Source organism: Ursus maritimus, unplaced genomic scaffold (genome assembly GCF_017311325.1).
Source record: "Ursus maritimus isolate PB19 unplaced genomic scaffold, ASM1731132v1 scaffold_7, whole genome shotgun sequence".
Taxonomy (NCBI): domain Eukaryota; kingdom Metazoa; phylum Chordata; class Mammalia; order Carnivora; family Ursidae; genus Ursus; species Ursus maritimus.
Genome location: NW_024426885.1, coordinates 18,128,697 through 18,146,438, shown reverse-complemented (window position 1 = coordinate 18,146,438; position 17,742 = coordinate 18,128,697).

The window sequence follows — 17,742 nt, the reverse complement described above, 5'->3', positions numbered from 1 at the left end:
ATGGAGGACGTGCTCAGCTTGAGAAGGGAAGACAGCCAGCAAGATGTTCCAGGCAGTGGGGAAAGGCCACGGGAGATTTATAGACTAGCGAATCTAATAGATGATTCAAGCTGTCCGTCTGGGCTGTGTCGTGACCCCTCATCGGTAAGAGGCGATTGCATCAGCCGTTTTGCGTTGGGGATGCTTCTGGGAAATTTTTAAAAAGGGTTTATGGCACATGGGGTAAAATGGAAAGAACAGCCACAGGAGATGAACCAAGGTCCAAGCTCCAGAATTATTCAGCAACAACCATAAATTGGAGCAAAAGGCGAGCAAAGGATCGTACGCCTCCCGGTGTTATGAAAATATGAAGATCAGAACTGGGCTACCACAGTGTGTGAGGCCAGGAGTGCAAGCCTTTTTGCTTGTTTGTTTTTAAATATTAAAAGACAGGATGACCCCGTAAGTCTTCAGGACGTGGATTCCTAGACAGCTAGTACTTGAATTATTTATGTAACCCAGATATCACTGCGGCTCCTGGTCCCTCGGTGATCAGACTGAACTTGGCTTGAACTCCACTGCCCTGACTTGAAAGTTCAAGAAGCACCACCACCGGCTTTCTGTGAATGCGCAGCCTCCTTTCCTTCCTGGTCCGCCATCCCTACTCCTTTTCCAGCCTTCTCTATTCTCCTCCCTACCGATTCCCACTGAGAGGTCCACTCGGGCCAACCGCTTATGAACTGAATCATTTTATGACACAGCCATCTGCCCACAAGGGCTCCTCCCCACCCGCTCAGCCCTGAGATGTGGGGCGGGCCCGCTCCTCACTGGGGTGCAGCCCCAAACCTGCCCCACTTCCCCTCTCCAGCACTCACCCCCTCAACACTCTGGACTACGGCGCTTAATCCTTCACCTAAAGAGCGCCTCAGCAGTTTTAAGCAAGCATTAAGATTTAGGGGACACTCTACATAAAAATGTGTCTTAAGAGTACAGTATTATTTGGACATTTTTTTTTCCCTTGACACACAAATTGAATCAATAGTAAAAAATGCTCGTAAGAAGTGGGGTAATGAGAATGGTCCCTTTGATTCCTCACTTTCTCTCCCAAGCCTATTTGAGACTTCCCATGGTCTGCCTATATCTCTCTCTGCCTCCGTCTCTATTTCTGTCTCTCTACCTTTCTCTCTCTCTCATGCACACACACACACGCACGCGCACACATGTCCACCAGTCTGTCCCTGACTGAACCACAGGATGGCCAGCGGACCTGAGGTGTATCACCAAGCCAACCTCTCCAGGTACGTGGTCAGCAGGGGTGACATTCAGACGAGGCAAGACAATGGAAGCAGAAGGAGCCTTGGGAGTATGTCTTTGTCTGCCTCTCTCTACTCAAACTCATCTCCATCCTCCACTGTCTGAGCTGACTGACATGCGTGAGGCCAGCCCTTGCCCTGGCATAATTCACAGGCTCATCTGTCACCTGGAGAGTGAGTAAGGCTTGACGGGAACTCAGAGCCCTCGGCTCCCTCTACTCTCAAGCTAACAGAAGCTATCATCTGCCTCTGCTTCTTCCTGCCCAACTGGTCTTGGGTGAGACTTGTCTTCTGAAGGTTTTCTCCTCAATAAAATCTGGGAGCGGGGGGGGTGGGTGGGGGGAGACACATGAGGTCCCTTCCAGCTGTGACATCCTAGGACCATGACCTCAATGTTTACAGACCAAAACTGCCAACTTCTTTGCCCCCAGCTGAGAGATTGCAATTATTACTTGGTCTAAAAAGTTCTCAAATAGAGGAGGCATTAAATTCTTCTATCATCAAACATTCTCAACTCAGGTGCATGCACACACCCCTTCCCTTCAGAACTCAGTTTTACACGTAAAATGCGTGCCCTTGAGGTTCTCGGAGAGGACAGCAGCACGCACAGAGCACTTTCTCTGTGTCAGCAACTACCCTCCTAAGTGCTTTCCACACATCAGCTCAGTACTGCTCACAACGGACTGTGAGGGAGGCATCTCCCAAATGGACTCTGACAGAAGGCTGGGTAGACACAGACGTCCTCAGCCATGCTGCGGTGAGTCCCTGTCTCTTGTTTTACCTCCTGGGTGTGGTTTTCTCTGGAAAAAGGGAGGCAGGGTGGGGAGCCGGAGCTCTGGCTTCTCAAAATCCACCACTCCCCTCACTGCTCTGCATCTGCTCCCCAAACCAGCACCAGGCTGCCCATCCTTCCTATGCAATTACACCAGTACCTCCCTCTGAATCAATCTGCCCTCTGGTATATAGAATTCAGTTACAAAGGCTGAGACCAGGGCTCAGGCGATTGCACACAGGAAGCTGGACCTCATAGGTCATTCTAGAAAAAACACACGTAGTTCACTTCTGAGATCCGATGCAAAGGTTGGAAGAGGCTAAAGGAACAAAACTGCCATTTAAGATCCCCACTTATTCCCCTAACAACAGCTCTGTCCACTTCTCTTCTTTATAAGCTTATTAAATATGTGATGTCTCCACTGCCTTAAATCCTTTCTTCTCATCTATTCCATCTTCCAAACTTCCCACCAGAAAGAAAAGTGTCTTCATTGTTTTTCTTGGAATAAATAAATAAATAAATAAATAAATTCTTCCCATCAGGGTGACTCATTCTCATCATTGTTAGAAGAATTTCTCAAGTACCTAGTCATTTGCCCCCAAGGTTAAGAGAATTCTAGAACCCAGACTTCTGTCTCCTGCAACCTTCTGGCAGGTAGAATTATACATGTGTGCGCGGACATGACTGTATGTGTGTTCCTATCAATTTGTTAGAATGACACAGTGATGCCATTGCAGAGAAAACCAGAAGCCACCTCCTCTGAAGGGCTTTTCTCAAACTTCCCTCCCATTTTCCCAAGAAGACTCCTCTCTTGTACATGCCCCCACCATTTTAGGGCAAATGTTTGTTTGCATGTCTGTCTCCCCTCTGGCTAGAGTTCCCAGTAGCATGAACTATTTGTAAGACACAACATTAAAATCCCAGGCCCTAGCATAGTTCTTAACACCTAGAAGGTACTCGGTAAATGCTTTTGGTTTTTTGTTTCTTTTTAAAGATTTTTTTAAATTTATTTGAGAGAGAGAGAGTCTCGATCTCACAGCCCATGAGATGAGGACCTGAGCCAAAACCAAGAATGGGACAATCAACTGACTGAGCCACCCAGGCCCCCCACTCAGTAAATGCTTTTGAATGAATGAATGAACAAGTGAATGGCTATGCTTTACACAATCCTGGAAAGACACCATCTCAACAAAAGGGTCTGAATAGATTCCACTGTTACTGCTGATGCTAGTGTGTCCCATCCCCTGTCTCTCTGACTTAGGAAGTTTTATTTTTCTTCTTACGTCTCTTTTGGTAGTGTGTGGTATCTTCACATTTCACCATGATTGTCATGGTTTCTTTGGCATGGTGCTTATCCCGCTGATGATAAAATCATCAGCTACATGCCTAGTATAGTTTTAGAGATGGCTCAAGGCTATGCTTTCCCACAGGATCCCTGCTGCCATCCAAGCCCGCCCAGACACCAAAACACTCCTCCAACTGAGTTGGAACCAACATCATAAGAATTTCCACCGTAAGAGTTCCAGAGGGTCACTCTTATATTATTTAGATGGTGGGGCCAGAGGTCACACCTGCTAGCGTGGATTAAGTGCAGATTGGTCAGCAGAGACCTGTGGGCAATTGGTGAATCTCCAAAGGGCCTTTTAGGGGAAGGACAGCATCAGGGATAGGGCCCCTATCCTGGAAGTGACCCTGACCTAGGAGCATTTTGTCAGCTTATGGGTCTTGCAAAATTATGCCTTGCGAAACAGTTTGTGCCTAAGGCTCCTCACCTGCAAAAACAGAGTTTGCCTTGTCCTTGTTCCTCCTTTGTTTCTAAACCCAACCTAGAACAATCTCTGCTGAATTCATTTAAAAGTCATCCGAGTCGCTGTTGTTCTTCCTGCCTTTTGAAATGAACAAGATTTCTTTAGTATGTTCGTTATCAAGGAAAGCTTCTGGCTTTGTGTCCCCAAGGTGAAGCAAATCTCACCAAAACAATACTCAGCGAAGGTCCCATCCATGCTCATTAGAAGGAGAAGGTAGGCATGCAAAAGTAAGCCCTTTTGTTTACCCTCTGTGCTCCTTCTTTTGTTCCGGTCCCACCCCCCTTTTGTCATTTCCACGTTGGCTCAGATTTGTCATATTTACTTCCCAGGGCTCCTTTATTTGCCTCCAGAGTTTGAAATCAAATCTGCCTGCTGTACAAGAAGGACGCAGCTACCTCGCCGTCTGATGTATGAAGCAAATCCCATTACAATCACTTAAAAAAGGGTCTGCCAGCCTTCTCAGAATAGCGCACAGAAGCCTCCTGTGTTAGAAACAATCATTTCAACTGGAGGCAAAAGCAGTGCCTAAAAATCAAGATGATTTCACATCACAAAAAGCAGCCTTCCTCTCACTGGGAACAAGCTACAGATGATTAAATGTCCCAGTGTAAAATACTCAATGCAAGACCTTTGTCTGCTTTCAATGGCAGCCTCACACGAGCCAAGTTACCTTCTGTTGCGGGTCATGCTTCCTCCCGTGCAGAGTCTCCACATTTAGCGAGGCCCCTTCACAATAGATGGACATATTGTACTCATTTTGCCAGGCACATAAGACATCCCCCTATAGTTTTAGTGAATTGACAAACATAGTTCCCCAAATGCCCAAAAGGTAAATGCTATTCCCATTTTACAGATGGAAAAATTTAGGCTTTGATACCTGCCCCTATGGACACAAAGTCATACGGGTAGTTAGGGGTTGATCAAGTCTTGAATGAAGCCTTTAAAACCATCCTCAGTGTTTTTTCCCCTCTCTATACCCAGAGGTTTGGATCCAGGACTTTGCCTGAAGATCATGGCTTGTTTCTTTTGTTGGCAAATTATCCCCTTAGCACCAGACAACACTGTAAGAAACAAGGATGACAGGTCACTCATGACACGTGTTATTTCCCTAAGGAACACCTAGCCTGCAGAATCCAGCTATCCATTAAGGGCTTACAAAGAGCTACGTATTTTTCCAGGCCCCGGGTTTTGAGCGAGAGAAGACAAATTCCCTCCCTTAATGGAGTTTCCACTCGAAGCACAAGGAAGGAATGAATCCTTTCTTTGGTGGTCGTAGTAGAGGGGAAGGTTCATAACATCAGGACTCAACAGCATACCCACAATATTGCATTTATTTCACATGAACTAACTTATCTAGAAATTTCTATGTGCTCCATGCTGTTATAAGCACTTCACAAATAATAATCCATTTAATTATCATAACAACTCCATGAAGCAGATATTTTCATCTTTATAGACATGAGGTGACAGAAGTATAGAGCCATGAAGTGACTTGCCCCACATGGCACGGCCTGAAGGGGCAGGGCAGGGTTCTAACCCAGGCAGTCTGGAGCTAGAAGCCACACCCAACCACTCTGCAGTGCTGCCTTGGGGTTGACCAGAAAGCATTTCACACAGCATGGCCTCGGAGAACAATCCCTCACAATCATCACTGTGACCTACATCATCTGATGTGAATGGGAAGTCACTGCCATGAGTGATGTCGCCCAAGTTTGTGGCCAACAGCTCATCTTCCTTAGCACTTGATGAAAGTCAAGTACTACCCCAAGATCTCTTCAAGGAAACCCCGATTCCATATTCACAAGTATCTCCCTGTGAAGAAGACTAGCATTATCCCTATTTGCAAGATGGAGAAACTGGGATTTAGGGAGGTCGGGCAAAGACTACTAGTTGCCCTCCCATCCCCCTACCTGACACACACCCCCAAACATTTTTCTTCTTCTCTGGGAATATTTGTTTGGCTGGATGCGTGGACTCCATTGCAGCACTCACTACCACATGAGTACATTCTAGATGACGATGTGTGAGCAGAAGAGACGGGTGTGACTCCAGGTCATGAAATAAACGAAGTGCCCCTTTCCCTCTCACCTGTGGCTAAAATGTGAACATGGTGGCTGGCCATCTTTGACCACGCAGATGAAGGTGGGGTGGACAAAGGGACAAGACGGTAGGAGCTTGTTCTCCCGTGTTGCCAAGCTGCTACACTCAGACTGCAATGTGAGGCACAATTATAAAGTCCACCTGTTTAAGCCACACTATCTGGGACCTCTGGTCCCAGCAGCCTAGCCTGTGTTTTCAAAACCATGCCCAAGGTTACTCAGCTGTGAGCAGCAGAGCTAGGACTTAGATGCAGGCTGTCTCATATTTACTTTGACCTAGAGACCTTTGCGTCCCTTACAGCCAAATCACACTGGGCAGCTAGCTGCACTCACAAGGTCAAAGTTATAGTAGTGGCATGACTCATGCCTCAGAGGGGAAGGGCACACAGATCTCCTGGTGTGGCAGCTTCCTCGCCAGCCCAGTAGATGCCTCCCCGTCCACCACTGGCTCTCTCGTGCCATGACCTTTCTCTCTGCTGTGCTGGGAAAGGGGCAGTTCCCTAAGGCAGGCTGTAACTAGCTGAAGTCCCCGGCATCTGCAAAGGGTTAGGGGCCTCTGGCAGGCCTGTTTCAGACACCATTACAAGTAGTAGAGGCTCTTCAAGAACCTGAAATATCCCAAACTTTGGGTGGCTGAGACTTTTCACATTCACCTGCATGGAAATTTGCAAGTTTGAGTTTGAGTTTGAATGTCCCTTCTCTCATCAATATGCAAGCAATATAAAACACAAATAATAGGGGCGCCTGGGTGGCACAGCGGTTAAGCGTCTGCCTTCGGCTCAGGGCGTGATCCCGGCGTTATGGGATCGAGCCCCACATCAGGCTCCTCTGCTGGAAGCCTGCTTCTTCCTCTCCCACTCCCCCTGCTTGTGTTCCCTCTCTCGCTGGCTGTCTCTATCTCTGTTAAATAAATAAATAAATAAAATCTTTAAAAAAAACCACACACACAAATAATAGTACGTATATGGCCAGCACAAAATACTATTCAAAGGTTAAAAATGGAAAAGCAAAGACTGATCCATGAATGATAAAAATACTTGCAACATGATGTGGAGGAACAAAGGGAGCATGTGGCGACAGCACAGGGAACCCAGAGAGCCAAGTTCACGGTGGAAGTGATTGCGTTTTAGCTAACCAACATCACTGGACATGGTAAATTCAAACAAAACTGCAAACTCCACAAAGTCCAAATAAAATAAAATGCAGTTGTTTAATGTGTAAATGGAATGGGATTTTACAGCTGCCTAGGAGCTATAAAGGGGTTTACACAGAGTTTTATGTTTTCATATACTTAAGCAACTTTGCAATAAAAATACTTATTAGAGTCAGCATTGGAGGTTATCAAGTTGGAGAGACCTACTATTTCAGGTAAACCACATAATACAGCAGCTGTGAACAATTCTCATTGTTGCCTTGGAAGTGTCTGGATCATATGGCCTGATCTTAGCCTTGAAACATCCATATCCTACTCTCTATTAGGCTGATACACATGTGCCTTATTGCGAAATGGAAGTTTTCAAGTTACTGCCCTCAGACCACACACAGCCAGTACCCATCTGTGGCCTTCCCAGATTCCTCGTTCCAAGTAATTTGACATGAGAATCAACATCTTGTTTCATCCTTTTCAGTTAGGTATGAAATTGTTTCCTCTGGTAATTAACATGCGGAACACAAAAGGAAATTAACTGATGGCTCTAAACCATTGATTCATCGCATTAAATCAATCTTCCTACCAGAGAGCAAGCCGTTGCCATCAGCTTAGGACTCATTTTTGCTGGTGCTCAGTTACTACGCTTGAATGGATTAGGCCAATTAAATGGATTCAAGGACACAATCCACAAATCCAAGCCTAAAAATCTATGGTAATCAAATTTAAGTCACAGATTGGTTTCCTTGGCCTGAAATGAATAAGAAACAGGGCGGAGCAAGCACGAAAAATGAGACAGAAGTGGCTAGAACCTCAGATGAGTCTGAAAAAGATACACCGACTTCCTTCTTAGGGGAATTTCTCTCTCGTTGGTACACAAAGCCTCAAAACACAACATTACTTTCCAGACCTTCTTCATCTAGCAGACACGGCCACACTTACCCTCCTCTTCGCATCCCTCCCCAGTATCCCCACGACCTTTCAAGGGAGGTTCCACATGGCTGGTATTGCCCATGAAGGCTGATCCCAGTAAAGCTCCCCAATCCTAGCATCTTCCCTCTGAGGCGACCTGCCCACCTCACTGGTCACTATAGATTCTGTTCTCCCACAATGTTCTCCCAAAGCCCCCATCCCTCCCAACCTAAACTGTACAGCCCATGGAGGACTGGACTCTAATTCACCGCTGTACACCAGCACAGTAGGTGCACGTTAGACATTACCTGAAGGATCCTGTTTCCCTCTTAGAAGCCCCCCACCAGAACCGCCCCTCGTGGCAGGATAGGGCACTGTCTCAAGTCTATCTGAAGACAAAGTTCATCCTGCCAGTTATACATGTGGGGCTTTTTTATGGAAAGACAGCTTTAAACGATATTAAATGGGATAGAGCTATGTTTTGATTATATTATGCTTTTAAATATTTTTGTGAGTTATATCGGGGATCTAACTACCCTTTGTAACATTCATTCTACAAAGAAATACAAAGGTGATCCAAGAGGCGATCATATGTACTCATTCCCTAGAACAGCTGTAACAAAATATCACATACTAGGTAGCTTTAAGAAAAGACAAAAATGTATTCTCGCACAATCCTGGAGGCCGGAGTTCTGAAACAGAGGTGTCAGCATGGCTGCCCTCCCTCAAAGAACTCTAGGGGAAAATCCTTTCTTGCCTCTTCCAGCTCCTGGTGGCTCCTGACATTCTGGGGCTTATGACACCATACCTCTAATATCTGCATCTATCTTCATTCACATGACCTTTCCTCTCTGTCCCCATGCCCATATCTTCCTCTCCTTTCTTTTATAAAGACAACAGTGGGTCTAGGGTCCAGCTTAATCCAGTATGACCACATCTTTCCTGGATTACAACAGCAAAAACTTTTTTCCATATAAGGTTACACGCACAAGTACCAGAGTTTAGGGACTTGAACATATTTGGGGGACATGAGGGAAATACAATTCAACCCACTACAGTGTAACAGTACCCAAATCCTAGTATGACTATATTACATTCAATCAATTGTTCTGGGCTAGCCTGGGAATCTAACCACTGTTCATAACATTGAAACTTGGAACATGGCTTACCATTAGAATAAACTTACTACCTGACTTTTCAACTGCAACATGTCAAATAATTAAGGATGTATACAAGGATATTCAACAGAGCAACATTTGTAATAGTAAGAAATTGGGAAAAATTCAACTACCCAATGATATAGGCTTCATTAATTTATGTTATAGCTATAGTATTGTATAACTATGTTATATATATATTGTTATATATCATTGTATATTATATAGTTATGCTATTGATTACTATGCAACCAATAGAATGATATAGTAAAGTATATTCAGTATAAAAATATGTTCATGATATATTGCCATAAAAAAATATACATATATAGACATGTAACTATATGGGGGTTTTAAAACATACATGTATACAGATAAATATATAGCTACAGAATGCCTATATAGCTATATATACATATAATACCCTTACTACAATTCTACTGTAGACAGTACTCAATTTGTAAACTGGTTTCAATACATTTTCTGTAAATTTTATATAAAAGCAAATGATTTGTTTTAAAAGCAATATAAATTCATTACAAAAAAATAAGCAAAAATAGATAAGCAAAATTTTAATTTTTTAAATACCCTAAATACCCTTGATTTTAACTATGTGAGGAAACAGCTGCAAGCACTGTAGTGTGTAAAATCACAGAAAATGAGGAAATGGTCTGGAAAAATATACCCAAACTAGGGGACACTTTGGTGTACCTACTAGTAGCGGAGGCCTTGGGTTAGCCATGGAGCTGCCCTGAAGAGCCTGTCATATTCAGAGACCCGGGAGTGAGAGACATAAGTAATTTAACTTAAAGCATGATGCTTATATTGAAACAAATGTAGGTTTATAATAAAAAGGTGAATTCATTCCTAAGGGAGCAAATTCATTCTATAAAAGATGAAAATTTGAGAAGTACCACACTGTCTTAATGTGGTTGGAAAAATTATGGGTATTTTATAGTTTCTTCTTTTGGCTGCTTTGTGTTTGCAGCCCTTTTTTTTTTCCTGAAATGAGCCAGTACCACATTTATAGAGAAAATAATAAAATAAAGAACTCTATCAAACAAACAAAATTAATGAGCCTTCCCCTCACCCTCCCCTTACCACTTGTGTGCAGATTGGGACCCGCTCCCATCGAGGACAGTTAGCAGCCACTATTCATCACGAACATGACCCTTGCTCCCCACGGCCCAGCTGCTGGCCCCAGGTGGGTACCTGTGGGTCTCCCTGCACCTGCACCAGGAATCTGGCGGGGCTAGGGCAGCCTCTAAGGCCCACTTGTCCACCCAAATGCCACCAGCCTTGCTCCATAGATCCCATCAAACTGGTTGGGACATATAATAAAAATATACAGCGTTCACCATGAATCACATAATCGTCACTGGATTTTGGCTCAGAGATTGGTCATGCCCCTGAGAAAGAGGAGACATTTGTGGAATGTGTACCATGTCTTCTACTTCCTCACTTCATTCCCACAACAATCGTGGTGCACTTAAGTGTCCCATTGCCCAGGTGAGGAAATAGAAGCTCAGAGAGGTTAAGAAACTTGCCCACAGTCACACAGTTGAGGTATGCAGGGATAAGATTCACATCCAGGGATGTCTAACTGCAGACCTCGGGTCCCTTTGCTACCCCCACTGGAGAGCTGATCTGGAAATGAATATTTATTTCCCCACCTGTCTTCTCTCTCTCTCTCCTTTTTTCCTGTTCATTCCGAAAAGTGGCTTGTCCTTGTCTTTCTTTCTAAAATGTTTTGTGCCAACATCTTTTAGGCAAGTGTGGTTATTAAAAAAGACTTCCCACATCAGTGAAGTCAGGAGGCAACTGCACTGACTTCCAATAAATGCTTCCCATCTATTCAAGACAAGGCAAAAAGAATAGACACCTATCTGCTGCATGTGGCCTTAAAAACTCAGTAGTTCAGCCCAGGATATCACCTCACCATTGGGGGCCTTTCTACCCAACAATGACAAATTAACTTGCTTTTTAATTTTCAAATCCCATTCTATTTCTGTTCATTATTTCTTCTTTGCCTCCTTCTGTTTTCAGAATTTGTCTCCCGCCCATTTAATTGCTTTTTAAGAAATGTTCATTTTTTATCTGCCCTGTAACTGTCCTCCAAAGATAGCAACCAATAATTGTACTCTTTAGTCACATGAAATGTGCAATTTAAGATCAGCTGCTGACTGGACAGGGTCCTCAGCACATTATGACTAATCTATAGCAAAGACGGTGAGGCTCTCATTTCTAAATGCTGTTTCATTAATAGGATTCATACCTTGAGTCCATAATATGCCCACCTCTACTTCACAGGCAGAACAAAAAAAATTCTAAATTCTGTTAAGGAAAGCAGCAGCTTTGAAAATTAGAGTCCATGGAAATAAGGGACCCTCATCAGGCAGCCCCACAATCCTGGTGCGGACATTTCCCTTCGGAACACACTTCAGAAGGTGTGGCTTTGCACTATTAGGAAAAGCCCAGAGGGCGTTTATTTTTCCCTGCCGGAAAAATTAAATCAACCTCTTCTTTCTAACTTGATGCATTGTGGGAATAAGAGAAAAAAAATCAATAACAAGCCTGAAGAAATATCTCTTGTTTAAACAGAGAGCAGGATTTTTGTTCTGGTTCTTTCTTAAGTATACATAGATTTGTATATATATAAATATTTAGATTTATATATATATATAAATATTACATATACCTACCTACATACATATATGTTTATACATGTGTGTGTATATATTTATATATTTGTATATATTTATATCTATAAATATAGTTATAATTATATTTATATTATATATTTATATTCTAATATAAATTTCTATTTATAACATATATATATATTTAAGGAAAAAACCTGTAACAGGGGAGGGAGGAAAAGGAGAAATGGCTAGAAATCAGCCTGTATTTCTTTTTTGTTTTAGATTTTATTTATTTATTTGAGAGAGAGAAAAAAAAAACATGGGGGGAAGGGCAGAGGGAGAAGCAGACTCCCCACTGAGCAGGGAGCCCGACGGGAGATTCGATCCCAGGACCCCAGATCATGACCCCAGATCATGACCCCAGCCAAAGGCAGATGCTTAACCAACTGAGCCCCCCAGGCGCCCCAGCCTATATTTCAAAGGTGGAAAAAGTGAATGGCAAGGTTAGGAGAAACCATCCATGCTGATACCGGCCCCATCACCTGGAATCACCTGGAGTCCTCATGGTCTCCCTTCCAGCTCCACGAGGAAGCTGACAACTGCACACGTGACCCTTTGCAGGGCTGTGCTGGAGCGAGGGCATGCTGCGGGCACCTCGTGCTGTCTCCTAAGAACCCGCTGCTCAACTTTTTAGGAGTTTGGGAAATTGGTTGACATCACATTGGTAGCTTGACATCAGCCATGGTGGGAGTATTTACAAAGAAAGTAGTAAGTGCAACAAATCGGAACTGGTCCCCCCCCATCCCGCAGAGAGCCAGTTGTTAAACATTCACCAGCACCTTACTGCTTCTTTTTCCTTCTTCTTGGGGCCTTTATTTGGGAGATGTCCTGGCCTGCTGAGCATCACCAACACCCATTAATGAAAGAAGAAAAGCCATCACCACCTTCCAGAAGCCTCCACTAATTGAGACACGAGGCTATGTAAATAACAGGGCCCCATCTAAATGTTTTCCGGAGGGGTCGAGCTAACGCAGACCCACCCAGCAAACTACTCCCTGGAGTGAGAGTTTTTCTGCTTGCTAGCCCTGGCGCTTCCTCACTCTGCCTTGAAACACCGCGTGCTGGCTCTCAACGGAGGCAGCGTGGCCCCCAACGTGTCACTGTCACTCACCCATGAGTTTCTCACAGGCCCCAGGCCCCAGGGCCTTTCCTGCCAAGTCTGACCCTTCTCTATACCTCCCCCAAAGCAGGCTCTGGCCTCATGGGCCACTCACCAGCCACCAACCCTCTCAGCCCCACCCTGACACACTTAGAGGGGCGGCCCCGGCTGGACCTGGTGGCGTTGTTCTCGCAAAAGCAGAGATGAAAGGAGTATTTGTTGAGCATCTGCTATGTGCTGACCAGCGTGTTCAATTACAAACCGAATTCTCTCGGAAACCCTAGGAGACAGGTTTTCACACTCATTTTATGTACAAAACTGAGTCCCAGGAAGGCCAAAGCAGGCAGCCAATGAACGGCAGAACTGGATTTGAACTCAGATTCAACTGCCTCCGAGTATCATAATCTATTATACCAGACTAGCTCGTGAATGAGCGACCGGAAGTGAAGAACACATTTTCTTTGGACCAACTGCTATAGAAAAAGGCAAGTGCTCAGCCCCTCGGCTCACTTGCCCCAGGCCTATTCTGAAACCCGCCAATAAACTGAGCTATTTTTACAGTACAGAACAAAGAGCTTTGAGAGCCACATCCTGCTTCTACCCTCTCTTCTGTGGTTGCTATTTTGGAGTTCTCTTCTTTCCATGTCGTTTTTAATATATTCCTCTGTCTTGCTAATGATAGGAAACTAGCTGGTGCATGGTTCCATAAAACATTATCTCATTATCTCATTTTGCCTCTCACTGTAAAGTACTTTGTAGCATTGAAAGTGGTGTATGAAAAATATTAATTTCATTAAATTAATGGAGAGTGTCATGATTGCTCAGTTATGACTCGGAAGCATTTGTAGAGCAAGTTGTATGCATCAAAGCTTGTCCTTTATTTTGCCTTTTTTTCCTCCCACTTCTACCCATAAATAGTATGCTTTAAAGAAATAGTGTTGCCACCAGCAACCTGGAAAATCTCAAATGTAAAATATGACTTCATATGGCCAATCAGAAAAGCCAGAGCCAATCGTGTTATGGGCACTGTCTTCCTAAGAAATGGAAATGCTAAGCTGGAAACTCTTGTAATTCATAGCAGTACAGGAAATGGCCCATGTGAATGATCAGCTCTCTCTCGTAGTCCTTCAATTGACATTGGGAACTTTTTCTAAGCAAAAAAAAAAAAAGAAAAGAAAGAAGGAAAGAAAAAAGAATTTTTTCTAAAGTCATTAACCATTCCAAAGTGTCCACTTCCCCTTCCCCTATAAAGTCTACTCATTCTTCCAGGTCTTTCTCGAGTGCCACCTTTTACAAGCAGTTTTCTCTAGTGATTCAAGCTCATAACTCTCCCATCTCTGAGTTCATTTAGTCATTGGTTCACCAGATAGTTATTGATCAATGAGATATGCACAACACTGTTCTAGGCACTGGAGATACTATGGAGAAAAAGACAGGCTGATCCTACCCCTTCTGGAGCATATTGTGTCTGTACCACGCTGTTCACTACCCAGCTAATGGCTCCCTGACCCCCCACCAAAAAAAGTTAGAATCTCTCCTGAGAAAGAAGCTGCTGCTCAGGGTGTTTAACATAGTCTAAAACTTCTAACGCCCATCTTACTCTAGTTTCTCTAAATGAAATCAATATTCCTACACTGGCCCCCATAAGGCTGTCCTGGATATCTGCAATCCATTTTGGAAGTCCACCAGAGGACCTCCCATTTGCTCATTCAGTTAGTTCTCGGTCTCAGGTTTCCTGAATCCCCCAATTCCCTGCTTTGGCTTCATAACTCAGCTCCAACACAGATCAAATATCCTTTCCTTTCCTTTTCTTTCTTTCTTTCTTTCTTTCTTTCTTTCTTTCTTTCTTTCTTTCTTTCTTTCTTTCGGAGATAAGAGAGAGAGAGAGAGAGCCCAATGGGGGCTTGATCCCACAACCCTGAGATCATGACCTGAGCGGAAATCAAGAATCAGGTCGTTTAACCCCGTGAGCCCCCCAGGCGCCCCCCAGGTCAAATATTTTTTGAGTACCTGCTATGCATCAGGCATGGTGCTTAGTGTTCTCTATGCACAATGTCTAGTTTTCACAACTTACAAAGTGATGGTGCTGTCTCTATTTTACAGAGGAGGAAACTGAGGCTCATCAAATAGAGGAATTTATCCCCAAGTCAGCTTACGCATAAGGGCAGCACCAGGATCTGAGCCCATGTGGGTGGTGCTGGCATTTTATTGTTCCAAATAACCTCAGTCTCTGCCTACTTCTTCACATGCAAAATAGGAAAAAGAATCCATACTACGACCTTCTCATAAGGTTGTTATAATTCTCAAGTGAGATTGCTGAATGTAAGGGGTGTTAATAGTGCATCTCTCAAAACTTCTGAGTTCTAACTGGTAAATGCCCAGAGCCAAATAGAGATCACTGGATCACCTTTGTTAACCATCATCTGATAACAAGGGTCCTCTAGTAAGAGGCATTGCAGAATGTTGCTTGGACCCAAGGCCAAAACAAGGGAACAATGTCCCTCCCCAAATCTAAGGCCAGGTATCTGCCTGTGGTAAAATAAACTCTGCAGACTTACTCTGAGCGCATGTTAAAGACCAGATCAGCCTCCCTCCAAAACCCAGACGCCAACAAAACGAGAACCTAAGAGAATCAAAGATGAACCTTTCTTACCTTTGCAATGCATTGACTATGCACTTGGAGGGGGAAAATGTGACCCCACCAAGCTCCCTACCATCAGTTGGACACTCATTCTCCTTTAAGGAAAGTGAGTAGGGACTAGAGAAAAAGTCCCCTCCAGCATTTCCCTGGCCTTTGGAAGGAAGTAGAACCCCTCCCTCCTCCAGTAGAATCACCAGGAAAGAAAAGCAGAGTTCCTCGTATTTTAACATGGAAGCAATGTTTACATTGTTTTCCCATCACTTGTTCACTACCGTTCCTATTGAGCTCTGCACACTTTTACATGATATTGCCGGATAGTTATTTTTCATCTGATTCATCTATCGGACCAAATTCCTCCATAGAAAAAAAAATAATTTTTTAAATTTCACCTGAAATCCCCATGTATCATACCGTGTCTATTTCATAGTTGGCATGAAAAAAATATTTGTTGAATCAAGACATAAATGAGTCCAACTGATGTATAAACACTGAGACTCTATGGAGTGGATGGTTTTCCAACTACAAAGCATATGCATGTGGAGGCATCATTTCGCATTTTCTAATCTTCTCTACCTCTCTGCTAACAGATTACACTAGATCCATAATTGTCTCTTTAAATCATATTATAATTCCCTATTGATGTAATGGGCTCCTGTTTCACAAAACTGGGCTCATACATTTACTATTGATTTAACTATGCCCTTATTCAAAAAAGAAAAAAATGAGAATATACAATATAGAAAAACAAAAATATATTAAAAAGTAAGGAAAAGTAAGCAAGGCCACCAAGAAATTTTCACCTTTCTTATAGAGTTCTCATTGAGAACGTTCATCTGCCTCCCTTAGCGTCAAGGTGGCACGCAAACAACTTTTCAAGAACATTTCACTATGTGTAAACAGCCCAATAATCTCCCAGAATAAGCTCAGACAATGTTGACAGAGGCTGGTAGTAGGTGCGGTAACATGATTCAGCCTTGGTAGCTATTAGCAAGTCTAGCAGACTTCGCAAGCATTCTCTGAAGACACCAGACAGAGATGTACTTAAAAATAAATCGACTTGTAGTCTGAAAGCATTTAAAAAAAAAAAAAAAGGAGGGGGAGCCAAAGGTCAAGGCTGTAGTGGGTCGATAAAGCACTGTTCCCTTGAAGGTATCTCTTCCGTCAAGAGGCACTCCCTACCCCATCTTCCCACTGAAGAGTGGTTCTCAGACAATCTGTGTTCTTTTGTTTACAGGCCAGAACCAGAACTCATGAAGATGCCACTTATCACACCCCAGTAGGCAATCCCAGTGGAGGAATCTGGAAACGGCAGAGAAGCCAGACGAGGCATTTGACTCCAAGAGAGGCCTGAGTATGTATATGGCTGTTGTTTGCTACAGATGGCTTTCATAGTAAGCGAAGATGAGGGTAAAAAGAATCAAATCAAATGGAATCTTTTTAATTCCCCAAAGTTGACTGAGGATACATTGTCGTCGGGACATAGAAAAAGCTAAGGAAAATTTTAGAATCTGCTTGCCTAAACCAGTATTTTTTGGAAAATAAGAGCAGGCAATCCAAGTGCAGCCGGGACAATGATGTCAACACTGAAGAGCCCTGACCTGTGAACGGCCTTTTGAAGCCCTGAGTAATAACAGTTCTGTTCAGGGAGTAAGACAGAGAAATTATACTACTGTCTTTTTGTCATAGAACACTCTGCCTTACCCAACTGCAATATTTCTTTACAGTGATCGGGCAGCATCTAAAGCAGATGTCCATTCAAATAATTAGATCAATGGCCTTAACGAAAACAAATAACCCAAACACTGCAATGGAAAATACACTGAATCTGGAGCCAAAAGTCCTGGGTGCCTGTCCACTTACTAATGTCATAACTCTTGGTAATTTTTTAGAATCTAGTTTCCCCACCTTTTAAACCAATTAAACGTTCCTACCTACCACCAAAAAAGTTGAGAAGATTGAATGACGTTATGTATGGCAGCTTTCCCCAGTGAGGGCTCCTTAGCCCCACAGGGGACACTTGGATATCTGCAGATATTTTTGGCTGTCACAACTGGTGGGCGGACGCCAGGGATGCAGTGCACAGAACAGCCCCAACCACAAACATCTCGCAGTG